The sequence below is a fragment of the Oryctolagus cuniculus genome, chromosome 13 (assembly GCF_051225735.1).
Source record: "Oryctolagus cuniculus isolate XC-2025 breed Fujian yellow rabbit chromosome 13, ASM5122573v1, whole genome shotgun sequence".
Taxonomy (NCBI): Eukaryota; Metazoa; Chordata; class Mammalia; order Lagomorpha; family Leporidae; genus Oryctolagus; species Oryctolagus cuniculus.
In genome coordinates this window covers 14,380,287-14,405,962 of record NC_142879.1, presented here as the reverse complement: position 1 = coordinate 14,405,962, position 25,676 = coordinate 14,380,287, and the positions used below count along the sequence as shown (strand labels likewise).

General features: G+C 45.9%; 1 protein-coding gene and 1 pseudogene across 3 annotated transcripts in view; both read right to left on the bottom strand.

Annotated features, from left to right (window-relative positions):
• Window positions 1-13,320, bottom strand: part of NEK7 (NIMA related kinase 7) — a 151,060-nt gene extending 137,740 nt beyond the window's left edge. The window contains exon 1 of one of the 2 annotated variants that reach the window (XM_051821072.3): window positions 13,036-13,320. The gene's annotated coding sequence lies outside the window, so the exon portion shown is untranslated. The remainder of the gene's footprint in view (window positions 1-13,035) is intronic. The other variant, XM_070055072.2, reaches the window with a different exon arrangement.
• On the bottom strand, window positions 578-8,560 carry LOC127483510 (ubiquitin-conjugating enzyme E2 variant 2 pseudogene; annotated as a pseudogene). The gene has a single exon (XR_016219497.1). The product of XR_016219497.1 is annotated as a ubiquitin-conjugating enzyme E2 variant 2 pseudogene (transcript).
• Window positions 13,321-25,676: the final 12,356 nt, after the last annotated feature.

Here is a 25,676-nt window from a genome sequence, read left to right as displayed (position 1 = left end):
TTTATGACTAACTTTAATCTCAAAACCACATACCCATACACCTATTTTCTTTTTTTGTTGACTTCAATTGAACTTAAATGCATGGTTTGTTAAACAAAGAATGTAAACAAATATTTACCATGTCTATTACATGTAACACACAGGAACAGCTTTTAACAGAAATTCATCAACCCCCCCAACATTTTTTTATTATAAATACAGGTATCAAAACAATCCTGAACATATTTTTATACTACTAGTAGTCAGCACCCACACCGCTGTAAAATTTAACACAATTTGTGACAATATTCATTGTACCTGCTACTTTAAACAATTTCAACTGCAGCTCTTTCACTAAGCAAGATGGATAAAGCATGCCATTTCTGTTTGTCCTTCTTGGGATTTTTACTTTTCAGAAACACATGTTTCCACTGCCATCTCACACGTCTTACCACTCTTGCGTCTTGTAAACCTGAATCCTACTTGGAGCACTTCAGGTTTATGTTTAAATGACAGTGCCTCAACAAAAGAAAGAAAAAGTGTGCTGCATTTTTCCTCTCATTACCTGAAAACATAATGGGTGTACATATATTAAATATATTACAAATGTCCGGGTCACATATACCAGCTGGAATTCTTTACTGTGTGGGTATTCTGCATTGTGATATTTAATCAAGACATTAATATGAGTAGAAGGTTGTTGATTTAAGACAAGTTTGAGATCCATTAAAATTAATTGTTGTATGTTTGTCCTTCTGGTGGCTGTGGAAGCTTCATATTTTCTTTGGACATCATTAGACGTCTTAGATCTTGAAGTACAACTTTAACGCTATAAGAATTTTGCCATTTTGCTAATACTGGTATGCTCCGTGCATCCACCATTCCACTGGAATTATTTATCCCATTTATATTATTTTTTGTTACAAATCTAACTGATGGAGGAGCTTCTGGGTATTTAGGTCCACATTCTACTTTCAGGCTATATTCTGTTCTCATAATGTGTCCTTGGTGGCCCAATAATCATGCCTGTCCACCTTGTAAGTGTCATACTTCATCATCTTCAAGGCCCCAGCTAACTGTACCATTGCCTACTCCTTTTTGTCCTTCTTCAAGTTCTTCCAACAAGAGAAAATTACGAGGAACTTTAACTCCTGTGGAGACCGCCATCTTCTCTCAGAACTTCTTTTAGCCACCTGTTGACTGACGATCTATCTTCCTTCCATGATCAACCAACAAAAATGAAAAGGTTGTTGAGCCGTAGTCATATCTAGAATTAATTAATAATCAAACACTGCAAACAATGTAGATTTTAAAAACCTAACACATACATCTAGGTGACATGTATGTACCACCTTGGCTGTAATCTGCAAATTAAGCACACTAACCAACTATGCAACCTATGCACTTACATAGGTTACAGTCTTCAGAAATCTTAGAATAACCTCTTCAATCAAGTAAGCATTACACAAAGTCACTTCTCTGTCTTCCTCTCCTATTTTCTGCATCTCCCTCTGCTTTTTAAAGGTTTCTTTTCTTCCTCCAACTTTAAACTGACCATTAAATCTCTCTATTCACTCGTGAAATGGCCACTGCTGTCTACATGTTTCTCACTCCTCCTTTGGTTCCTTCCTTAACTGCAATCATTTCTGCTCACTTTCAGCTACCTGCCAGCAGTCCCCAAATTTCTCCTTCTCTGTGCTGTGAACGGTGGGACCAAACAGGAAAATGAGAAAAATGGAGGAACAAAAGAGAAAAGAGTGATCATGAAGAGAATATAATCCTGCAATTGTCCATCTTTCAGCTGTGGCCAGCCCCGCGCAGAGATCAGAAGTCCATAGTCTGCCTTTAGGAAGGTTTGGCTGCCAAGTGCAGAGAAGGCTCACCTCGATTTGAAGCTGACTGTAACGCCAAAGCTGTGCAGTCAACTGGATCATCTTACTAGCATTCTCAAAATACTTACTCAAACACCCCCACAGAGTTCACAAATTAGAAAATGTGGAAATGCTGACATTCTGAGGATGACAACTTAGACAGGAACACAAAAAGAGTAGAAATGGTAGCACTGCCGGTCAGGGGCCAGGCTGGAGCAGAAGTCTCAATGTTTCCTAACTGACCATGGCCAGTGCAACATACAGACCCAGCTTCTTCCATCATCTGAACCATTCATCACACTACCAATGCTTGCCCGTGGCCAGACACTCCACTCTTAAACCCAGTTCCACAGATGTTAATTGAGCTTATATTAAATTTAAAAATGGAATTTGAAAAGATATGAGCCTGAAGATGAGCCTGACCTCATCCAGAATTTCAGAACACCCTAACATCAAGTTGCCTCCTCTTATATCAAATTAAGAGGGGGAGGTTGCAAAGTGTCACTGACAAAAGGGATTTGTACTGTTTATAAGCCTCAAATTGCTTTGGGAGAAAAGGGGGTGGGGGAAGACAGTGAGGGGAATCACTGACAGAAAGGAAATTTTAAGTTACCAAACAGACACTCTTCAACAAAGTGCCTCACTGAATGGGCAAACGATACTACTGACAAGGAAGGAAGTCAGAAGGGGTTCACGTCCCAGCTACTTGTTATCAAAGTCCCAAATGGAAATAAGATAGTCATGGAAAAAGGAACAGGTTACTCATCACAGTGTTCTTGATCACTTTCCAGCATGACCAGATACACAAGGCAGAAACGCCTGGTGTGGCCACGCCATGGAACAAAGAGAACAGCAGGTAGGTCTCAGGCAGTGGGAACTGGAGGCAAAAACTCTGTGGCCAGGAAAGGGGCTTTTGCCCTTTCTGCAGAAAACAAACCACCCCAGAGGTAAGGGAAGTGGTAAGCTTTAACACCCAGTTATACAAATGCCAAAAATGGTGAAAACAGCACACTGCAGAGGCAGTACACAAAGATGGGGGGAGCTGGTTGGGAAGAACTAAAATTACCACTTAAGTGCACTATTTTCTTTCACTTTGCTTAAAGTAAAATTTTCTCTCCTTTTATTACTCAATTGTTATTTATAAAATACTTACATTCTTTAATAATTATATATGATTTCATAGCATCTTCCGTTTTCCTAGCTGAGATACTGGTTCCATGTTACTATAAGAGTCTGACTACTAGGTGGTGCTACTCCAAAGGGCTACACATCCCCAACCGGATGATGTCAGCAGCAGGAAAGGAAACCAGAAGACAAAGATCCTGTGGTATTTCTTGGTGTGGCCTGAGGAACACCTGCATTAGAATCAACTGCACTGCCTACTTAAATGCAGGTTCCCAGCACAGAACAAGGGCTTTCCAAATCTGCATATAAAATTCATATCTGGGGGTTAGGGCGCAGGCATTTGACACTGGAGGTTAAAATACTGCTTGGGACATCAACCTGGGAGTGCTGAGGCTTGAGGCCCAGCTCCACTAAAATGTGCACCCTGGGAGGCAGCAGGCAATGAATGGCTCAAGTAGTTGCATCCCTGACACCCACATGGGAGACCTGGATGGAGTTCGTGGTTCCTGGTTTCTACTTGGTCCAGCCCTGGCTGTTGCAGGCATTTGAGGAGTGATTCACAGATGGAGATTTCTTCTGTCTCTCTGCCTTTCTAATAATAAGCAAAACTAAAACTAAAACTGAAAGTCATCAGGGACACTTGTTAGAAAAAGCCAATGCTCACGCATAGCAAGTCAGAACCTCTGATGCATGCAGCAGGTATGCTAAGGACCACAATCTGAGAATACAGAAATAGGACAAATGCTTTGAAAATACAGCCAATCTTAGTGATGGTGAAAAAGTCACTAATATCTTCTTCAACAGCCACACAATTTTGTTGCAATCCTTTTCACTATATAGATATAACTAGATCAAGGAATCATGAAATAAATCCTTTAGGACTGATTTGATTGATTTCTAATCATTCTACTTGGCAAGACAGGATTGTCATTGAAACAGGTAGCAAATATGCAGAGACTTCAAAAACTTCATGGAAAACGGAATTAAAACATAAGTTTATTTTGGTCTGAAAAAAATATTTGAATCCCCATGAATAGCTTTTTTTTTTCCAACCATATGCATTTTCCAAAGACTTCTTAGATAATTAATGAACCAGAGCAATTTCTAAAAGAGAGGCACAGCCACAGAGATTAAGGAAACTGAGCTACTTAGGATCTTTCAATCACAGCAAGAAGAGAAGAAATTAGAGGGAGAACCTGACCAATGGGTCACCAAACATTCTAAGCATACGGGAAAAAGCGGAACATGTAAGTTATTTTCAATTTACTAAAATGGCAGGCAAAACCAAAGCTTGGTTCTGATGAGTCAAAGTCTCTAACATAATGAAACATGTTTTTACCACAGAACTCCCAAGAACTTGTTGGCCTTTACTATCCTATCTATTGGCTCTCATGCAAGGGCTCTTGCCTGCTCTCCATCTTGGTAATTTCTTCTTGTCTGATCTACTTCAAAGCAAGCATATAAATTGCCTTAATGCTCCTCATCTTCAAGACAACAGAAATACTTCACCAAAGCACAAGCAGGCACTTGTGAGATGCTGATTTGATGAGGTGATCACAATGCCATCACCTTATCAGCAAATCCTCACTGAACACTTACCATGAACAAAGTTAATTCAGGAGAACCGAAAAGAATGCTGCACCTGCTGTCAACAACTTTAGGATACAGGAAACCTAGCGGAAAGTGGGTGAATCAGTCTATATTACCTGAATCTCAGTTTATTCTCACAGCAGATGAAAAGACCAGTTAAGACAATCTCAAGTTTCCTTCCAGATCACTAAGTATTTGACTTAGTGAAGTATGTACCTAAGGTCTCCTGAGGGAAACCACAGGACAATAAAGGTAAATAAAAAACTTAATTTTGTAACAGCTCTTTCATTGGAGCAATAGAATATTAACTGCATATTAAATAAGGGTACTTCAAGAAGTTCATGGAAAATGAAGCTAAAAGTTATGTTTATTTGGGAGCAAAAAATTTTGAGATCCATGCATCCTGTTTTCATAATCTGTATTTTTCCATAAACCTTATGAAAACCTCACATATTTATATGTACATGATGGTTTGGGTGTCTCTCTCTCTCATACACAATCCCTGCACAACCTTGAAATTTGCTGTTAAGACCAAAAACACATTTGAAAATCTTTTGTATGGTAAAGAATCTGAACAGCAAAGCATAGACTTTGCTTGTCACATTTTAAGTGTAAGAATGATAGGAGGTAAAGATGAGGTCATTAGGGTGACCTTGTAAGAGAAGAGACACAACACACACAGGAAGAAGGCTATGCCAAAGAGATACAAGGTAAGAAAGGCAAGAACTGCCACCAATATGAGAAGCTAAGAGAGGGCTATGATGTGTGTTCTCCCTGGCCTGCAGAGACAACAGGCACTGTGAATACCTTGCTTTCTGACTTGCGGCCTTCAGAACTACAGGAGAATAAATTTCTGTTGTTTAAAGCCGGCCAACAACCCTAGGAAACTAGATGCTAAGAGCCAGAGCCCAGAGCATGCATTTTCTGGACCAAAACCGTCAGGGTATAATGCTGGGCCCCCAAGTAGCGGCATCTTCTTTACTAGAGCTATGTCCTCATCACTGCGCAGCTTCACGGTCACAAACTTGAGGTTCTCTGATCACAGGACAGGAAGCACCTTCTTGGTAGCCTGGTATAGGGAAACTGCTGAAAGGCTGAACACCCTCAGAACTATCAAATTCTATTAAATACCATGTAATAAATTTCTTCCTACTTAAAACAGGAGCAACTAGAAGAGTAAATGGGAGAATTATGTAATAAAAGACAAGCTTTATCAAAAGCTGGTATTTCAAAGAGTCATGAAACATCAAAGTGAAGTTGGAAATAATAAGCCATTCAAAAATCAAAATATTTATCAACTTGAGCAGGGCATTTGGCCTAGCAGTTAAGGTGCCAGTTAAATTGGCTGCACTTCACATTGGAATACCTGGGTCCAAAACCCAGCTCCAGCTCCTGACCTCCAGATTCCTGCTAACCCAGCCACTGGGAGGCAGTGGTAACAGCTCAAGAAACTGTGCACCCAGGGAGGCACCTGGACTGAGTTCCTGGTTCCCAGCTTGGTGTGGGTTTTGGGGGAGTAGCCCAGAAGATAAGAACTCTCTGTGTCTATCTCTAGGCCTTTCAAAATACAATAAAAGTTTCATTAAAGGTAAAAAGCACATTAAAATTTTATTTTAGATGTATTTTCAAAATGTAAATAAATGTCAGTTCTCAACAGATACAACACATATTCTAACACGTTCTAACTCCTAAGACCAAAGAAAATAAAGCAAGTGAATTTGTAGGTTGCCATGAGAAATGAAAATAGATTTCATTCCATAAAACCAATCCACCAAAAGGCATTTTTCTTGCATAATATCTTTCAATGTATGTGTATTTGTTTGCTAACAAACCACGCCTAGAAGTAAACTGCTTGGAACCGGACATGCTGTTTGCCTACATTACGTCACCCATTGGCCAGTTCTAGGTGTCTTTATGGCAGCATGCATGTTTATCGTATTCCTTTACTATAGGGCCCATCAGTTAGATACAAAGGCACATAAGATTTGGATTTTCTTACATTTTTAGAAGCATATAAATTTCTTATAAGCATATGTAATTCGATTTTTCCAATTCTTGATATAATAGAGGATATGTGGCTTTGTTATAGTAACAACCAAATAAAAGTAAAAAAAATCACAAAAATATATGTAGGTAAATACAAGAATATAGGGGAAATATTTCAACAATGAAATAAATCAGAATTGTCACCATACTAGAAATGAGATTTTAAATTCTGTCCTTTTCAAATCTTTCTGAAATGTCCATGATGCTTCCAGAATGGAACCCCTGGCCTCATGTGGATTTTCCCCCAAGGAACTAAGGACTGCTGCTCTGCCTGCTCCCTCCCCAGAGAAAAGCATGTAACAGTGATTCAATGTGGGAATCATCACATTATGAATACAGAAATAATAGGGCAAAGGGAAGGTAATTCCAACACAGAAACAGGCAGGGCAGGAGAACTGGGAAGCAGCCTGTTCAGACGAAAGAGGGCCCGAGCAGAGTAGGTGAGGAGGCTCGTCATGGAAGAGACTGGTAACAGGAGCACACTTGCCACCCAGGCTGTCCTAAAAAGAGGCAAAATGAAACTATCACTGGGCCTACTACCATGCATTTCCAAAGACGTCTTCATTTACTCCTCAAAGCAACTTTTATGAACTGAGAAAACTATCATCTAAACAAGTTAAATAACTCCACCAAGGTCATAACACAGGAAACAAACCTGGGGCTTGGTGCCTAGCTGGTCTTCTCCACACCATGGTAAACACAGAAGTGATAATGGACGGGCAGCAGGGTCAGATAGAGAGAAGAGGCTGCTTGCAGATGGTGGGAACCAGCCAGGAAACTCTGAATATCCCGGGTTCCACCTGGCCTCCCTGAGGGCTAAGGGGTCAAAATTCCAGCACATCCAAAACCCACTCCTGGCTAAGGCTGAGAAATTCTCCTGTGTAACTCAAAGCTGTTGCATTTTCCATTCCACTCTACCGCTTCTCAGTAGCTGCACCAGGTCAGCTTACAGCTAATTCTTAGAGCAAGGCCAGGAGGTACCTCCCCCCCAGGCCACACACACCTGGACTATGGGCTCTCCTCCAAAGCACAGGCCTTTTCCGGTATTTTTCTAACAAGTTTTTACTGGACAAAAGTCTTTTATGAAAAACTAAGTCAATTTTTCTCAAAAAAGAAAAAAATCTGCCCACCCTGTTGCTCGTACCAGAACTTCCCTCTAAAGGCAACAAAGGAGTCACAGCATGAGACTTAAGATGAAAACTACTAAACACATGAAAATTCTTTCACATCAAGTGTTGTTAGCTAATCAAGTAGGAGAAATGACTGTCTTGGGTTGGCAGTGACATATTCCTTCCGAATCCCGAAGGGTGTGCGACTGCCCCCCGCCCCGCCCCAGAGGCAGAGAACGGTGGAGAAACCTGAAGAGGTAGTTACACCTGACAGAGGCTGCTGTGTTCATGAACTCTCTGAAATGAAACACGGAATTAGGGGGTGCATAGCCAGATATTATTCTGAGGGAATCTGAGATCAACAAATTGTCCCAAAGGCCCAAGGACAAAAAGTTCTAAAACACTGCCCCATCAACCCAAACACCAATAGCCTAGAATCCTGTTTAGACAATCATAGGTCTTCCCTTCGAGAGCTGGGGGCACCTGCCAGCCCGCTGTAACAATAATGTGTTACTGAGCCGGTGCCGCGGCTCACTAGGCTAATCCTCGCCTTGCGGTGCTGGCACACCAGGTTCTAGTCCCGGTCAGGCGCCGGATTCTGTCCCGGTTGCCCCTCTTCCAGACCAGCTCTCTGCTGTGGCCAGAGAGTGCAGTGGAGGATGGCCCAGGTGCTTGGGCCCTGCATCCCATGGGAGACCAGGATAAGTACCTGGCTCCTGGCTTCAGATCAGCGAGGTGCGCCGGCCGCGGCGGCCATTGGAGGGTGAACCAACGGCAAAAGGAAGACCTTTCTCTCTGTCTCTCTCTCTCTCTCTCACTGTCCACTCTGTCAAAAAAAAAAAAAAAAAAAAAAACAATAATATGTTACTGGCACACAGCCCTGCTCACTTATTCAGGTACTGTCTTTATGGCTACAGTGGCAGCAGTTGCACCGAGACCATATGACTCCCCAAAGCAGAAACTGCCTAGCCCTTTAAAGAATGAGTTTGTGAATGCTTGTTCTAAACCAAAAGCAGCCCGTAACTACCGCCAACCTAGAAGGGCCCATTTTCATTAAGCAGCTGAAAACATGTATTTCTAAATCTTTACAGACCCCTTTAAAAATTTTTGTTCATTTGGCTTAATACTTTGGATAGCTATTATTATAAACAGCTTCCTCTATAAGCTCAATAGATGAATAGCATGACAGAGCTGTTATTTTGACAAAGGGTAAAAAAGAAGTTATCCTGCTCCAAAAAATTAAAGAATGCTTCATTCATAACCACATGTCCTCATTCCTTTCCACTAAAAACTATGAAATAGTCTGTTTTCCTCAGAATGAAAAAAAAAATTGTAATAATGTGTAACATATAGGGATAATCGAATAATTATGCAAAAAATCAGCAGTGTAAAAATTTATAACCTTGCCAGCGCCACAGCTCACTAGGCTAATCCTCCGCCTTGCGGAACCGGCAAACGGGGTTCTAGTCCCGGTCGGGGCGCCGGATTCTGTCCCGGTTGCCCCTCTTCCAGGCCAGCTCTCTGCTGTGGCCAGGGAGTGCAGTGGAGGATGGCCCAGGTGCTTGGGCCCTGCACCCCATGGGAGACCAGGAAAAGCACCTGGCTCCTGGCTCCTGCCATCGGATCAGCGCGGTGCGCCGGCTGTAGCGGCGGCCATTGGAGGGTGAACCAATGGCAAAGGAAGACCTTTCTCTCTGTCTCTCTCTCTCACTATCCACTCTGCCTGTCCAAAAAAAAAAAAAAAAAAAATTATAACCCTGACATTTAATAGCATTAATTTAAAATTCCTGAACTACCATTATATCTTATAATGGCATCTTTTTGATTGCAAGTGCAAAGAAACACTTCTTTTTTAAAATTTAAAGTATTCAAATTTCATCTATCTCCTATATAGAAGGAGGAACAGTGATACTTCCCAACCCCACCCTCCCTTCTTCTTCCTCTCTCTCCTATTCCCACTCTTAATTTTTAGAAAGATCTATTTTCAGTTAACTTTATGCTCATAAGATTAACCCTACACTAAGAGTTCATCAAATAGTATGAAGAAAAAAACACTGTTCCTCTAGCCTCCAGACAAGGGCTGTAAACAATCATCCAATTTCAAAATGTCAATTTTATTCCTACAGATTACCTTTTAGGTAATCTATTAGTTACCTCAGATCAGGGGAAATATATTATCTCTGTCTTCTTGGGACCGGCTATTTCACTAAGTATAACAAGAAACACTTTTTTTTATTTGACAGGTAGAGTTAGAGGGAGAGGGAGAGAAAGGTCTTCCTTCCGTTGGTTCACCCCCCAAATGGCCGCTACCGCTACGGCCGCGACTTCGCCGATCCGAATCCAGGAGCCAGGTGCTTCCTCCGGGTGTAGGGCTCAAGGACCTGGGCCATCCTCCACTGCCTTCCCGGGCCACAGCAGAGAGCTGGACTGACAGAGGAGCAACTGGGACTAGAACCCGGCGCCCATATGGGATGCCAGCACCGCAGGCGGAGGATTAACCAAGTGAGCCAGGGTGCGGGCCCCAACACTTCTTAACATGTTTTGCTAAACACAGAGAAATGCTGATAAAAAAATCGCCAATAAATTCAGGGAAAACAATAACCATACACACAATTTCCACAATACTCTCAAGAGCTACTTTAAGTTTGCTTCCGTGTTTTATAAATGATGCACTGAAATACCTATCCACACAACTCTCTAACAAACATCTGTAGGGTCAAGTACTTTAATTTGGATGAAACTCGGAATGGGGAGAAAGTGCTGCAGTTGCACTGCACATTTTTTAAATACCAAAGCCTATCATAAAAAATAAAAAAAAAAAAAAACACCCAAACCTGAAAGGAATTTTGGAGTGTATTAGCTACTTAAGCCAACTTTTTCCAAAACTGCATGAAGCAACTTTCTCTCCAGAGTGAGGGCTACATTCACAATTCTGTGGAGACACGCTTCCGAACTTCAGGCAATTCCTAGAAAACAGTGCTTGGTTCTAGAAAAGCTGTAAAAGGCTCTCATATCTGCTACCACACGTTTAGTGAAGCAGGAGAGGCCTGCATCTCAGTAAGCGCACTGGACAGCTGAGAAGACCAGAACCCCTAACCGTGTGGCCCCGCGGAGCTGCGGGGCGCCCACTGCGCCCAGGAGCTGGCCGCCGTCCTCACGGCCCGCGCGGCGGCTCTGGACCAGCAAAGGGCAGGCTGAGCTCTGCTGCCTCCGGAACCCGCAGGCCCCCTCCCCGGTCGCGGCCACCGCATCCTCGGGGTCGGCGCTGTTTCCCTGGGCTGCAAACGAACTCCTGAAACTGTGCAGCCAGGGAAACGCGTGCCGGGGGTGCTGCGGGTACCATCTGGACACAGAAACCCGCCTCGCAGCTCAGAGCACAAAACGGCTGGGAAACAGACTTCGCTTCGTAAAGCACGGTTTTTAACAGGGGACCGACGCCCAAGAAGTCGTGAAGACGCCCAACGCTGCGGATTCGGACATTCCCGGGTTTTGGCTTCAGGGAATCAAGCAGATCCGGCGTGGGCGTGCGGACCAGCTCCGCTGCCTATCGACTGGGAAGTCTCAGTCCGAGCGGTGGTGTGCAGCTGGACCACGACGAGAGGCAGGCCCCTCCATGTCCACGTCCCGTGCACACCCCTCTAGGGTCAGCCTCCGCCCGCATCCTCGGGGCCGTAACTGGCGCTCCCCGCGCCGGGACAGGAAGTACCGCCCTCCCGCGCCGGGGGCCGCGGTGTCCTCGGCGCGCATTGGCCGCGGCGGCCGTCAATCGCCCGGAGGGCGGGGCCTCGCGCCGGGGAGCGGAATCTCCGGCCCGCACGCCGGGGAGGGTCCCGCGGGGCTCTCCAGCTCTCAGCGGCCGAAAGCGACCCAGCAGGTTCCGGGGCCGCGGCGTCCCGGCCCTCCAGCACCCTCCCCGCACGCCGGCTACCCTTTCACTCCGCCGTCTCTCCCCTACCCCGGCCAGCACCAAATAGAGGATGCTGCGGTTTCAGGAGTGAAGCAAGCTGCGGACCGGACCTCCTCGGGGCGGGCGGCGGAGCCTCCGCGAGCCCTCCCCAGGGCTCCGGCCTTCGCCAAGCGCTGCAGCCCGGGATCTCGGGTCCAGCCAGCCAGAGCCGCCACGGAGCATCGCCCGTTCGGCTAGCCACCGCTTTCCGGGGTTTGCCCGTGGGTCCCAAACACGTCAACTTTTTAAGTGCAAGCGCCGCGCCGTTCTCGGACCGTAACATGCCCGCAGTAGCCTGGGGTCCCGACGAGCACAGATCCGCGCCACGCACACCCCGAACTCGACTCCGCGATGCACCCCCTGACAAGACACAGCGCGGCCGCCCGCGGGGGCTGTGCGCGCGCCGGGGCACAGCCAGCCCCTCGGGGCATGACGGCCATCGCGGCGCGCCCCGGACGCTCTACGAAGGCCGGCACCCCGAAGACCGGTCGCCGAACCACTGTCCTCCGGGTTCTCGCCCCAGCCAAGGGCAGACGCACAGACCCGCGCGCCGTGAGTAAGTGCAGGTCTCGTGTTGGGGCGAGGGCGCGAGCCGCCCGCCGAGGCCTACGGCGCACAGCACGGAGAGGCTGCCAGGGCGCTCCGCATCTGTCTACCGCAGCTTCCTCTCGGCTGCGCGCCCTTCGGGGGCCACGTGGGCGTCTCGGTCTCCCACTTCTCCCTCAGGTTCCCCTCCGTCTCTCGGACTTTGTCTTCAACTTCCACCCCCAACACCATTCAATCGCCCCGTCTCCTACACCTTCTAACCCCGGGTCTCGCCGAGGCTCCTTCCCCCAGCAACTCTGTCACCCGCTCCGCCACTCCTCAAGTCACGTCCGAGCCGCCCGCGGCCGCCCCGCTCCCATCACCACCCTCCCTCAGCGAACTTCATTTTCTAAGCAGCCCGGCCGCGGCCGAATCCTGACAGATAGCGCGAGCCAATCCGCGAGCGAGAAATACGTGGCGCGGCCAATCGGCGGCCGCCGTGGAGGCGGGACTTCGCCCAAGTTCCTCCGGTCCCCAAACCGGAGACCTGTTGCCGCCGCCGCCGCCGCCGCCGCCGCCGCCGCCGCCGGGGCCGCGGAGTTTCTTAGTTACCGCGGCGGCCTGCAGCAGCCGCCACGGCCGCTGCCCGGCAAGGCGTTCCGGCCACCCGCTGCCCACCGAAGGACCGAAACCCCCTCCCGACCCCGGCGCGGCGGCCCCGCCCCACCTCCCCCGGCCGAGGGTTCCCGAGGCCGCCCCGCGCGGCGCCGACCTCCCCCTGCCCGCGGGCTCCCGCGGGCCGCCCCGCCGGGCCCGGGCACGCGAGACGCCGACAGCGACTCACCAGGAAGTTGGGAGGTTTTGGTTCTCCCGTCCGCGAGGCACCCGGGGCGGGCGGGCGGCTCGGCCAGGCGCCGCCGCGCAGGGGCCCACTGGGCCGGGGGCTGTGGCTGCGAGGCCCCTAACCGATCGGCCACCTCCCGCCACGCCGCCCCGGCGGACGCTGCCGGCGCCGGCACCCACGCTGCGCACGGCGAGGCGCGTCCCGAGCGCGAGGCTAGCGGCGGCCCATCCTCGCGCGACTCCCGCTGCTCCGCCGCCGCCGCCGCTGCTGTCAGGAGTGTAAACATCCCGGCATCCCCGAGGAGAGGGGCGGGGCGGCCGCCGGCCCCTCCCCGCCCGCGCCCCGCGCCCCGCGCCCCGCGCCCCGCGCCCCGCGCCCCGCGCCCCGCGCCCCGCGCCCCGCGCCCCGCGCCCCGCGCCCCGCGCCCCGCGCCCCGCGCCCCGCGCCCCGCGCCCCGCGCCCCGCGCCCCGCGCCGGCCGCCTGGGGCGGGTGGGACCCGGGCCCCCGCGCCCCTCCAGGCCCCGCCGGGCCGGCTCCCCGCTGAGGTAGGGGCGCGGGCCCGGGGCCGCCTCGTTTCCCTGGGTCTGGGGCCGGTGACCCCGTCCCCTCTCGTGTGGATCGCGGGGTCTCCATCGTCTTGCCCAGGGGGCTCAGATCCCCTCTGCGCTTGGGGGTATGGCGGGGCCTGAGGGAAAGAGGCGTTTTCCCGAGAGGAGCTGAGCACACCTTGTGTCAAAGCAGGTGCGCCCGCGTAGACGACCACGTGCCGTGCGGTTGGCACGGAGGACCTCTGAGGAGAGAAACACATCCTGTGTCTGTATAAATGTGGTATACATAGGACCCTTCTGTAAGATCCGGGATCTAGTCGGTGTATACTTGTGTGCACAGATGTGTTTTATGTGTCACAGACTCGTATATGTGTGCAAATGCCTCCCACCCCCAGAACCTGAAGACATAACATCGCCAAAAAGGACCACTGGGGATGCAGCCACTTGACTCCCTCGGTAACCGGACGTGAATTACTGGAGGAGACAGCAAGGAGGCGGTAGGGAGTCAGCTCCACCTGGATTCTCATGACCCAGCAGCAAATTATTTAATCACTCCAAATCATAGTGGCTTTGTCTGGAAGAGGAGAAATGAGCCAGCGATCGCCTGTCTCCCGGACCACAGAATTAAATGAGATGAAGCCAAGTGCTGCATCACAAACCCTGGCCTCTTAAGAAAGCTCTCATTAAATGGTTACTGTACATCTGAAGCCTTTCAAGAGTTTGAATGCCTTGCCAATGGGACTAGCGCCAAGAATGAGTAGATTAGAGCTCAAGCATTTAAAACGTTAAAGCGAGGGAGTTCAGATTAGTGGAGTTTATTTTGAGAGGGAGAAAATCATTGGCTGTTGATTCAAGTGGCTGGAGAAGTGTTCGTCCACGTGCCAGGCAGGGTTCTAAGGGCTGCGGACACAACAGTTCACCAAGGCGCATGGCCCATGCCCTCTTAGAACTTACCTTGACGCAGGGAAGGGAGACAATAAGCTAATAAATACCTACCATGTCGGGCGGTGAGTCATTGCTGGAGCAGGCCATGCAGACCGGAGAAGGCGGGTGCTGTTTTCAATGTTTGTCTGGGTGGGCCTCTCTGACATTTGAGACCTGAAGACGTGAGAAAATGAGCTACGTGGCTCTCTGAGAGTACAGCATGGTGCACAGAAGAGCAAATGAGAAGACCCTGGAGTGGAAGTGGGCTGGGCATGATTGAGAAATAGCCCGGAGGCCAGGGTAGCCAGATTCCAGCGAGCAGGGGGAGAGTAGCTGGTGCAGTCAGAAGAAGGGGTGGGGTGTGGGAAGGGGTTACATGTAGAGCCCCATAACCTTTAGAATGTATTCTGAATGGCATAGCCACTGGGGGAGTGAGCAAACCTGATTTGCCATGGGAGAGGACAGCTGCTCGCAGAGGGAGGCCAGGCCCCAGGGCAGGAGCAACAAGAAGCTGGGAGATATGCTGACCAGGTGAAATATAGGGACAACTTAGATCAGCACACTAACAGCGGAGGTGGTGAAGCTGGACAGGTTCCAGATAATATTTCCAAGATGGGGCCACCAAGATTTGCTGAGGCGTTAAATGTGGGGTTAAGAAAAGAAGGGAGAATGAAACCAGTGAAGGTGGCATTGGGACCGGATCATTTGTCACTTCACACCAAACCACGCCAATTGGAACAGTGTCACTTGCGTCATCCACAGAGACACATGGCAGGAGGAATACCCAGGTATCCCAGGGTTAAGACCCTTCCAACCTGAGACTGCGGACATAGGTGAGGTTTGACCGATAGGCAAGTGAATCAAAATGAGCTCATGCAGCCGTGCCGGTTGTGAAGACTAGTCGTAGTTCTGTAGTGCCTGAAGTGTGGAAAGAATCTACTGTCTCTGGCTGGTGCCGTGGCTCACTTGGCTAATCCTCTGCCTGCGGCACCAGCATCCCGGGTTCTAGTCCTGGTTAGGGCGCCGGATTCTGTCCTGGTTGCTCCTCTTCCAGTCCAGCTCTCTGCTATGGCCCGGGAGTGCAGTGGAGGATGGCCCAAGTGCTTGGGGCCTTGCACCCGCATGGGAGACCAGGAGAAGCACCTGGCTCCTGGCTTTGGATTGGCACAGCACACCAGCCGTAGCTGCCATGGGGGGGGGGGGGTGAACCAACGGCAAAGGAAGACTTTTCTGTCTCTCTGCCTGTCAAAAAAAAAAAAAAAAGAATCTACTGTGTCCTAGCTCTTCACCTTACAGGACTACAAAACTGCAGCTGAGTGATAACTCCGTGTTCCTGTGGTAGAGGAGACTTCACACCCAATCCACTGCACTTTCTCTGTATCACTGTATCATCTGTGTGGTGGACAGGAGAGGTTCTTCCTAGCCCCTGGCCTCCTAGCCTGGAGCAGATGCCAATGGAAAAGTGAAGAGCCCTGGCCAAAGAGACGCTTCTGGTCCAGAGATCCTGTATGGCGGGAGCCAGCTTTAACTGCATTTTTGTTCACGTCCTCACGAGCTTGCTCCAGAAATGATGATGTGCTTGGTAATATGCATTCATTATAGTCTTATCTATGAACAGCTTAGCGTGTAGAACCTAATTACCATGCAATATATACCATTAACTATCAGACTAACTCTGCTGTGGATTATATTTGATTATTACACTTAAAAACCTCCTGGTTCACACCAAGTCCTTGTTACTGGGCATATTTCCTTCATTGCAGTGACTTACTGCTCATTGCGGATTGGCCTTTGGCTTTCACACTAAGAGGCAAGAAACACAGATTACGTTGAATTCTTTTGACTAAAGGAAATCGTGATATAAACAAACTGCTGGTTTTACTAATTCTACTAATTTACTAATAAACTGTTACTTATATAGCTTTACTGGCCCCACAAATTAAAAATGAAAATTAAGAGGTAGTACTGATTATCAAACCTGTTGTTCCTTCGTAAGCTACCCAGAACAGGTTATGTTTTTCTTTTCTTGAAGAAGGAATATTAGAAATAATTCTCCTTTGAAAGAAATCCTAGCCACTTGAGCAAACCCAAAAGGTCTAGCCTTCTTGACTCAAACATAGTGCTGGCAACAGGTGTACTTAAAAAGCTAGTAGTGATGTTGGCAGCTGCTGGATTTGGCAGCTAAATGGTGATGAGGCTTAGTCAAGCTGTTGAAATGTCTGGACTAAACTGGGCCAAGAGGAGGAAGTCAAAGTGCAGACTGCAGACAACCCAAGGGAGATCACTTTTCTCTTGCCCTGGCACTGGTCACTGTACAGTGTCAGAAAACAAATCTTTATCTAGCCTTGAAAATGCTCATGAAAAATAGTAGAAAGTTACCTTTCACCTGTAATGGCTCCTTGCTTTTAATTGTGTGTAGATGAATCAGATGAACTTCCCAGTAAAACAATAAAATTGCCACAAACTTTAACTTCACCGAAAATCCCCAGAACTCAAAATCACAGAAAGACAGCTCTGCTGTGTCTGAATTACCTAGTTATGATACTTTGAGTATACAGTCCAAGGTTTAAAAATAGTGGCAAACTGACAATGGCTTTTTCCTGGCTATTTCTATAGTCTCTGTAAAACTGAAGAAACACTTTAATACACTATATTTTCAATGTAGGAAAAAGTAATATGTTATATTAGTTTTAAAGCATGGAAGAATTAGTAAAACCAGCAGTTTATGTTTATATCACGATTTCCTTTAGTCAAAAGAATTCAACGTAATCTGTGTTTCTTGCCTCTTAGTGTGAAAGCCAAAGGCCAATCCACAATGAGCAGTAAGTCACTGCAATGAAGGAAGTATGCTCAGGGATTGTTTCCCTTTCATTCTTGATGTGGAGCCAAACTGAAGCCGTTTCACAGGACATGGTTTTCCTCAACAACACTGCACTTCCTGTCACTGGAACATTCACACCCATCTCCCCATTATCCATGCCGACAGAGAGTAGTCAGTTCCCAAAGATCAGTTTAAAAACTACGGGTCGCTACAGAGTACTTTGTATGTGTCTATGTGTCTGCCTGGGAAACAGACATCAGGAACATCCAGTGATGTCACTAAGTTAAATACGAAGATCTCTTAGAGTCCTGCTGCTCTTCGCTTTTCAGTCTTTATCTAACTCTTTAAAAATATATGTATTTATTTATTGGAAAGGCAAAGTGACACAGAGAGAGGAAAAGATCTCCCATCCTCTGGTCCCTCAGATGGCTGCAACAGCTGGGCTTGGGCTGGTTATAGCCAAGAGACAAGAACTTCATCTGAGTCTCCCACATAGATGGCAGAGGTCCAAGTACTTGGGCCATCATCAGCTGACTTCCCGGGGAGCATTAGTAGGAATACTGGATCAAAAGAGAGCAGCCAGGATTGGAACCAGCACTTCCATCACAAACTGCATCCTAACCTACTGGACCCCCATGTCCACCCTTCCATCCTGTCTCATTTATTCATTTGAAAGGCAGAGTTACAGAGAGGCAGAGGCAGAAAGAGAGAAAGAGGTCTTCCATCTGCTGGTTCACACCCCAGATGGCCACAACTGCTAGAGCTGTGCCAATCCGAAGCCAGGAGCCAGGAGTGCCTTCCTGGTCGCCCACATGGGTGCAGGGGTCCAAGGACTTGGGCCATCCTCCACTGCTTTCCCAGGCCATAGCAGAAAGTTGGATCGGAAGTGGAGCAGCCAGGACTCGAACTGGCACCTATGTGGGATGCTGGCACTGCTGGCAGCGGCTTTATCCGCTACGCCACAATGCCGGCCCTTAGTTATTCTTTATAGTGAAATTGAGAAGACGCTCAGGCTACAGATCTGAAAGTACATCCCTAATGAAGTGAACACAAATAGCTGGAACGCAGCCTTCTGCAGTGTTCTCATCTTTCTAACCCTCTTTGCTCACACGTACGCCTTGATTGCTTTTGTTTTCAGCCATTCTATTTACTGGCAGAAATGGACTTTAAATACCTCAGTAATTATTTCTTCAGCAGTTTAAGTGCTGTGTGAATGTCCAATCTATTTGAAAATACAGGATATGAGTAAAAGCAGATTTGCAATCATGCCCATGGAACCCAAAGATACACTGAAAGCAGGCTTAATGCTGTTTATAACAAGAAGCCTAGTTAACCATAAACAGCCTCAACGTTCACTGTTTCATTTCTTTAATCACTCTGTCAATCATCTTCTCTGCAAAAGGCACCGTTGTGTAGAGCAAGGCACACGTGCAGCAGTACTTTCCAGTATAGAACCACCCTACTTCCAAAGCTTGAAAATTTGGGGGGAAAACAGAGATGCACTTAAGTATTTCTCAAAGTGCTGGTTTTTCTTGAAGTAAAGGCAAGGAACTTTAAATTCATAAGCCATTCAAGGACTGGAGAAGACAGGCCAATATTCACCTACAGGGTGATGGAGTGGTTTGGTCTGTAAAATGGAAGACAAACAGCACAAAGACACCCATGGGAACTGCAAACAATCCTCATTGAGCAACATTCGCCATCACTTTTTGGCCAATTTGTTTAATCTGTACAACTTTGAAGGTGTTTTAAAAGTATTTGTATGTAACTATATTTTAAACTACATATATATAAGCATATTTTGAAAAGTTTGTGAAAAGATATAATTAAAGGATAAGTTCACTTTAGTGCCAAAAATTGAAATCTATGCATAATTTTTCCATAATATTTTCCATGAACTTTTTGAGGTCCCCTCATGTATAGTTTGAGCAACCAAAATATGCAACTATTTAAATTCTGTTTTTATTTATCCTTTCATTGTTCAAGTTGGAACATAAAGATGGTCACTCTTTTCCAAAGACAAGTGGATTTATTTTTAAAAAAATCACTTATTCCTGTTGTAAATTTAATGAAATTAATATTTCATTAGGTTTCCATCCTATGACCACCAGCTAAGTAGTCAGGAATACTATTTTACAGTATAAAGTTTGTGGAAATACAGCAGAAAGATGACTAAGAATCTGTGAATCATGTCATGAATGATAACTTTTAATTTCCTAGATGTATTTTCTAAAGTACATTTCTATAGTTCATATAACCAAACATTTATTAATAGTAACTGGTCAGTGAGGTTATTATACTGTCTTGAAACCCAGATGTACACAGAGATTATATTAGGCCAAAATAACTACATCATCTCCCTGTCTGCGACTGATTATTTAAGATCTGAAGGCTAAAATCTACTTCTATCCTTGTAGAATCAGTTTAATTCCTTCATGGATATTCCATATATTCTCCTATCTAATGATTCTTTAAAGTTATTGTCGCTCCCCCTCTTCATGGAGGAACGACACAGGACCCTGCCCTGTTCTTTTGTCTGCTCGGCCCTCCTATCCTATCCAATCAGGAGCAGGTCCCACAGTTTATTGGTTGAACTGGAGGCAGCTGTGTAGAAGCTGTTTCCCTTCTCAGCGCCATATTGTGGGAGAGCAGATGCATAGAATAAGTCTTAATTCCAGTAACTTAGTCTAGTCCGAGTTGCTCCCAGTTGCTCCCCACAGTTATGATGCAATAAACTACACAGAAACTTACACCAATAACCCACCTGTTTCTTAACATTATTGAGAATATTAAGAGATTTCCGCATGTAGGATGGGACAGTGACTCATGAACCGGGTCTAGGAGGCAGTGCAGCTCGGGGGTAGAATTTCAGCAATTTCTGTAGAACTTCTGACGGTGATAGATTGTGATCTGCTGCTAAGGAAAGGGTGGCATTTAGATGTGGAATTGGGGTGCCAGGTCCAATAAAGCACATGGACACTTTCTCCCTCACCAGTAAAGACAGTGTCATAGTGTTTTAAAGTAGAACAAGAACACTCACAAAAGATAGGGGTTAGGATTCACAATGAGGAAGAGCCCCTAGATTTCCAGAAGGCTTTCAAATATGTTTCTCTAATGGAATATTGCAATGGAATACCACTCATCTCTTCAGCCTGGCTTAGACATAACCTGTAGCGAAGCAAAAAGCAGGGTTTAGGGACATGTAAGCTCACATACCCACTGATCAACAGTGTAGTACCAGATAATGTGGACACCAGTCAAGTGTACCCTTGCTCCATTCTAGCTGTCTTGGACACAGACATTTATCCTTATTGACTACAATGCCTTAACTATAAACTTTTAGTTTACTAGTTTTAAAGTGAATAACTATTGGTGCATTGCTTATTTTTTTATTTGACAGAGTTATAGACAGTGAGAGAGAGGGACAGAGAGAAAGGTCTTCCTTCCATTGGTTCACTCCTCAAATGGCCACCACGGCCGGCGCTGTGCCATTCCAAAGCCAGGAACCAGGTGCTTCTTCCTGGTCTCCCATGGGATGCAGGGCCCAAGCACTCGGGCCATCCTCCACTGCCCTCCTGGGCCACAGCAGAGAGCTGGACTGGAAGAGGAGCAGCCAGGACTAGAACCCGGCGCCCATAAGGGATGCTGGCACCGCAGGCGGAGGATTAAGCAAGTGAGCCATGGTGCCGGCCCTTATTTTTCAAACTGGAGCTTTTCTCTTTTATTCCAAAAGGCCTCACATATGTACTATTGAACTGACCCACTAGTCATGCCCTAGTCAGACATGTCCAGCTCTCCAGATGATGGTGACATTTTCACCTTGATATATTTAATAAGATAATAATCTTGGTGCAGCAAAAACATGTGTGCCATCCATCACAAGTGCAATTCTTTATAGACCCAGCATGATTCTTCTCCAATGTTTCCTCTTGAAGTTACACCTGATTTTATTACCAGTTTTCTTTTTTTAATTTTAAATTTTTATTTATACAAGTGGCACAAGTTACATCTATTTCATACACACAGGTTGAAGAGCATAATGATACTTCCCATGTGAGCTTTCCTCCCACCCATACCCCCCTCTCCTTCCTTATTTTTTCTTTTAATTTCTACAATGACATACTTTCAGTTTATTTTATAATCATAAGTTTAACCCTCCACCAAATAAAGAATCCAATGAGTAGTAAGTAGAAAAAAGCACTGTTGCTCAAGAGTATACACAAGGGTTGTAAACAATAATCAAAATTCAAAATGTCACTTTCACTCATACACATTACCTTTTTGTACTCTGTGTCTTACTTACCACCAATCAGGGAAAGCATGGTATTTGCCTTTTGGAAACTGGCTTATTTCACTAAGAATCATGGTTTCCAGTTGCATCCATTGTGTTGCAAAAGACAGGATTTCATTTTTTATGGCTGAGCAGTATTCTATAATGTGTGTGTGTGTGTGTGTGTATATATATATATATATATATCACATTTTCTTCATCCAGTCTTCAGCTGATGGATATCCGTGTTGATTCTGTCTTAGCTATTGTGAATAGAACTGCAATAAGCACAGGGGCACAGATAACTCTTTCAGTATGCTGATTTCATTTTCTTTGGGTAAATTAGCAGGAGTGGGATGGCTAAATCATATGATAAATCTATTTTCAGATCTCTGAGGAATCTCCATATGGTCTTTCATAATGGTTATACTAGTTTACATTCTCAACAGTGGATTAGTGCACATTTTTCACCACATCCTTGCCAGCACTGATTGCTTTTTTGGTTTTTAGATGACAACCTTTCTAACTGGGGTGAGGTGATATCTCATTGAGGTTTTTATTTGCATTTCCCTGATGGCTAGTGATCCTGAGCATTTTTTTATATCTCTGTTGGCCATTTGTATGTCATCCTTTTAAAAATGCCTGTTCATGTCCTTTGCCCATTTCTTAACTGGATTGTTTATTTTGCTGTTGTTGAGTTTTTTAAGACTTTTCTGGATCCTGGATATTATTTCTTTAACAGTTGCATAGTTTGCAAATATTTTTTTCCATTCTGGTGGTTGCCTCTTCACTTCATTGAGTGTTTCCTTTGTAGTGCAGACACTTCTTAGCTTGATGTAATCCCATGTGTCTAGTTTTATCTTTATTGCCTGTGCTTCTACAGTAATTTCCAAAAAGTTTTTGCCTATACCAACGTCTTGCAGAGTTTCCCAATGTTTTCCACTAGTAATTTGATGGTGTCAGGTCATAGATTTATATCCATGATCATTTTGAGTTGATTTTTGTATAAGGTGCAATGTAGAGGTCTTGTTTCATAACTTCTGCACACAGAGATCCAGTTTTCCCAGTATGTTTGTTGAAGAGACTGCCTTTCTCCAGGGATTGTTTTTAGCTCCTTTGTCAATGATTAGTTGGTTGTAGATGTGTGTGAAATTTCTATGGTTCCTATTCTGTTCCATTGGTCTACATGTCTATTTTTGTATCAGTACCAGGCTGTTTTGATTAAAACTGCCCTGAAGTATGTCTTCAAGTCTGGTATTATGATGCTTCCAGCTTTCTTTTTGTTGTTTAAAATTGCTTTAGCTACTCAGGATCTCTTGTGTTTCCATATGAATTTTAGCATCATTTTTTTCTAGATCTGAGAATAATGCCATTAGTATTTTGATTGGGATCACATTGAATCTGTATTGCTTTTAGTACTATGGACATTTTGATGACATTGATTCTTCCAATCTATGAACATGGAAAATTTTTCTTTTTGTGTGTGTGTGTTTTCTATTTCTTTAATCTTTTATAATTTTCATTGTAGAGATTTTTAATGTCCTTGGCTAAACTTATTCCAAAGTATTTAAAAATTTTGTTGTTGTTGTGAATGTGACTGGTCTTACAAGTCCATTCTTTTTTTTTTTTTTTTTTTGACAGGCAGAGTGGACAGTGAGAGAGAGAGACACAGAGAAAGGTCTTCCTTTTTCCATTGCATTGGTTCACCCCACCAATGGCCGCTGCAGCCGGCGTGCTGCAGCCAGCGCACTGCGCTGATCCGATGGCAGGAGCCAGGTGCTTCTCCTGGTCTCCCATGGGGTGCAGGGCCCAAGCACTTGGGCCACCTTCCACTGCACTCCCGGGCCACAGCAGAGAGCTGGATTGGAAGAGGAGCAACTGGGACAGAATCCAGCGCCCCAACCAGGACTAGAACCCAGGGTGCTGGTGCTGCAGGCGGAGGATTAGCCTGTTGAGCCGCGGCACCAGCACAAGTTCTTTCTAAGCCATGGCATTGTTTGTGTATACAAAAGCTATTGATTGATTTTTTAAAGATTTACCTATTTTACTTTAAAAGCAAAGTTAGAGGGAGAGGGAGAAGGAAAAAGAGAGGAAGAGAGAGAGAGAGAGCAAGAGAGGTCTTCCATCCACTAGTTCACTCCCTAAATGGCCACCATGGCTGGAGCTGGGCTGGGCTGAAGCCAGGAGCTAGAAGCTTCTTCCCTGTCTCCCAAATGGCTGCAGGGACCCAACACTTGAGCCATGATCTGCTGCTTTCCCAAGCACATTAGCAGGGAGCTGGACTGGAAATAGAGCAGCTGAGACATGAATCGGTGCCCATAAAGGATACCAATGTCACAAGCAGCAGCTTAATCCACTGTGCCACAAGGCTGGCCCACGCTATTGATTTTTGTGTGTTGAGTTTATATCCTGCAACTTTTCCAAACTCTTTGAGTTTAATAGTCTCTCAGTGGAGTCTTTTTGTTCCCCTATATATAGAATCATGTTATCTGCAAACAGTGATAGTTTGACTTCCTCATTTTTATTCTTTTGATTTCTTTTTCTTGTCTGATGGCCCTGGCTAAAACTTCCAGAACTATACTGAATAGCAGTAGTGAAAGTGGGCATGCTTTTCTGGTTCTGGATCTTAGTGGAAATGCTTCCAACTTTTTCCCATTCAATATTATGCTGCTGTGGGTTTGTCATAAATTACATTGATTGGGTTGAGGAATGTTCCTTCTATACCCAATTTGCTTAAGGGTTTTTTTAATGAAAGGATGTTGTATTTTATCAAAGGTTTTCTCTGCATCTATTGAGATATGCTATGCATTTACTAAATTTCAAGTCCTACCTGAGGTTGCATTGCCATGAACAGGCCAGTTGAGTTTGTGGGACTTAAATAGCCTGCAGGCTAGATGTTCCCTGCCCCTGGGAAGGTGAGAACACAGTCTCAAGAGAATATGGGGTGGCGCTCCGGCTCACTAGGCTAATCCTCTGCCTGCGGCATCAGCATACCAGGTTCTAGTCCCGGTTGGGGCGCCAGATTCTGTCCCGGTTGCCCCTCTTCCAGGCCAGTGCAGTGGAGTGCAGTGGAGGATGGCCCAAGTGCTTGGGCCCTGCACCCCATGGGAGACCAGGAGAAGCACCTGGCTCCTGCCATCGGATCAGTGCAGTGCACCAGCTGCAGCGGCCATTGGTGGGGTGAACCAATGGAAAAAAGGAAGACCTTTCTCTGTGTCTCTCTCTCTCACTGTCCACTCTGCCTGTCAAAAGAGAGAGAGAGAGAATATGGGATAAACGGTTCTAGAAGGGAATAGCAACAGAGACCAACTTTAGACTGCCTGTCTAAGAGGGCTTCTCTGAGGAAGTGATGCTTAGAGATCTGAGCACTGTAAAGGAACCAGCAAATTGCAGCATCTACAACAAGTTCTAAAGGTAGCTACATCTGTTTTTTCTTCCTTCCACCTAGTAGAAAATCATGGAATTAATAGACCTGAGAGTACGAGATGTCAACTCAGTATCTTCATTTTTATTAACTTGGAAATGGCCACATTACTATTGATCTACTAAGGAAAGCCTCCATCTGATAAAGGAAATTTGGAAAAGGTTTCCACCAAGAAAACCTCAAAACGATGTCTTTGCCTCGGAAAGCAAGTGCAACTATTCTGTTCTGCCCTCTCCTGCTTCCCTTGCTCCCTCCCTCCTCCTCCAGCCCTTCCACCATTTTGTTTTCTTCCTCTCTTCCTCACTCCCTTTCTGACTTCCTTCAGTCTTGTCTTCCTTTCCTTCTCTTCTCTTCTTTCTTTCCCTCTTTCTTCCATGCCCCAGACATATTTCTTGAATTCGCCATCTGTTTTAAGATTCGGGTGAATTCTGCAAATACAGCATTTCATTTTTTAAGCTGCATTTTTTCCCATATTTAACAGCTGTGAGCCTAGAATGCATTTCATATTCAACAGTGTCTTAGAATCAAGACTACTGTACAATGATACATAACAACAAGTCTCTGTTTTAAGAGCAAGAGAAACAACTTGATCAAAATGTGAGTATAAAATACAAATTGTAAGTAAATTTTCTGCAAGGATTAGTGAGGAAAGC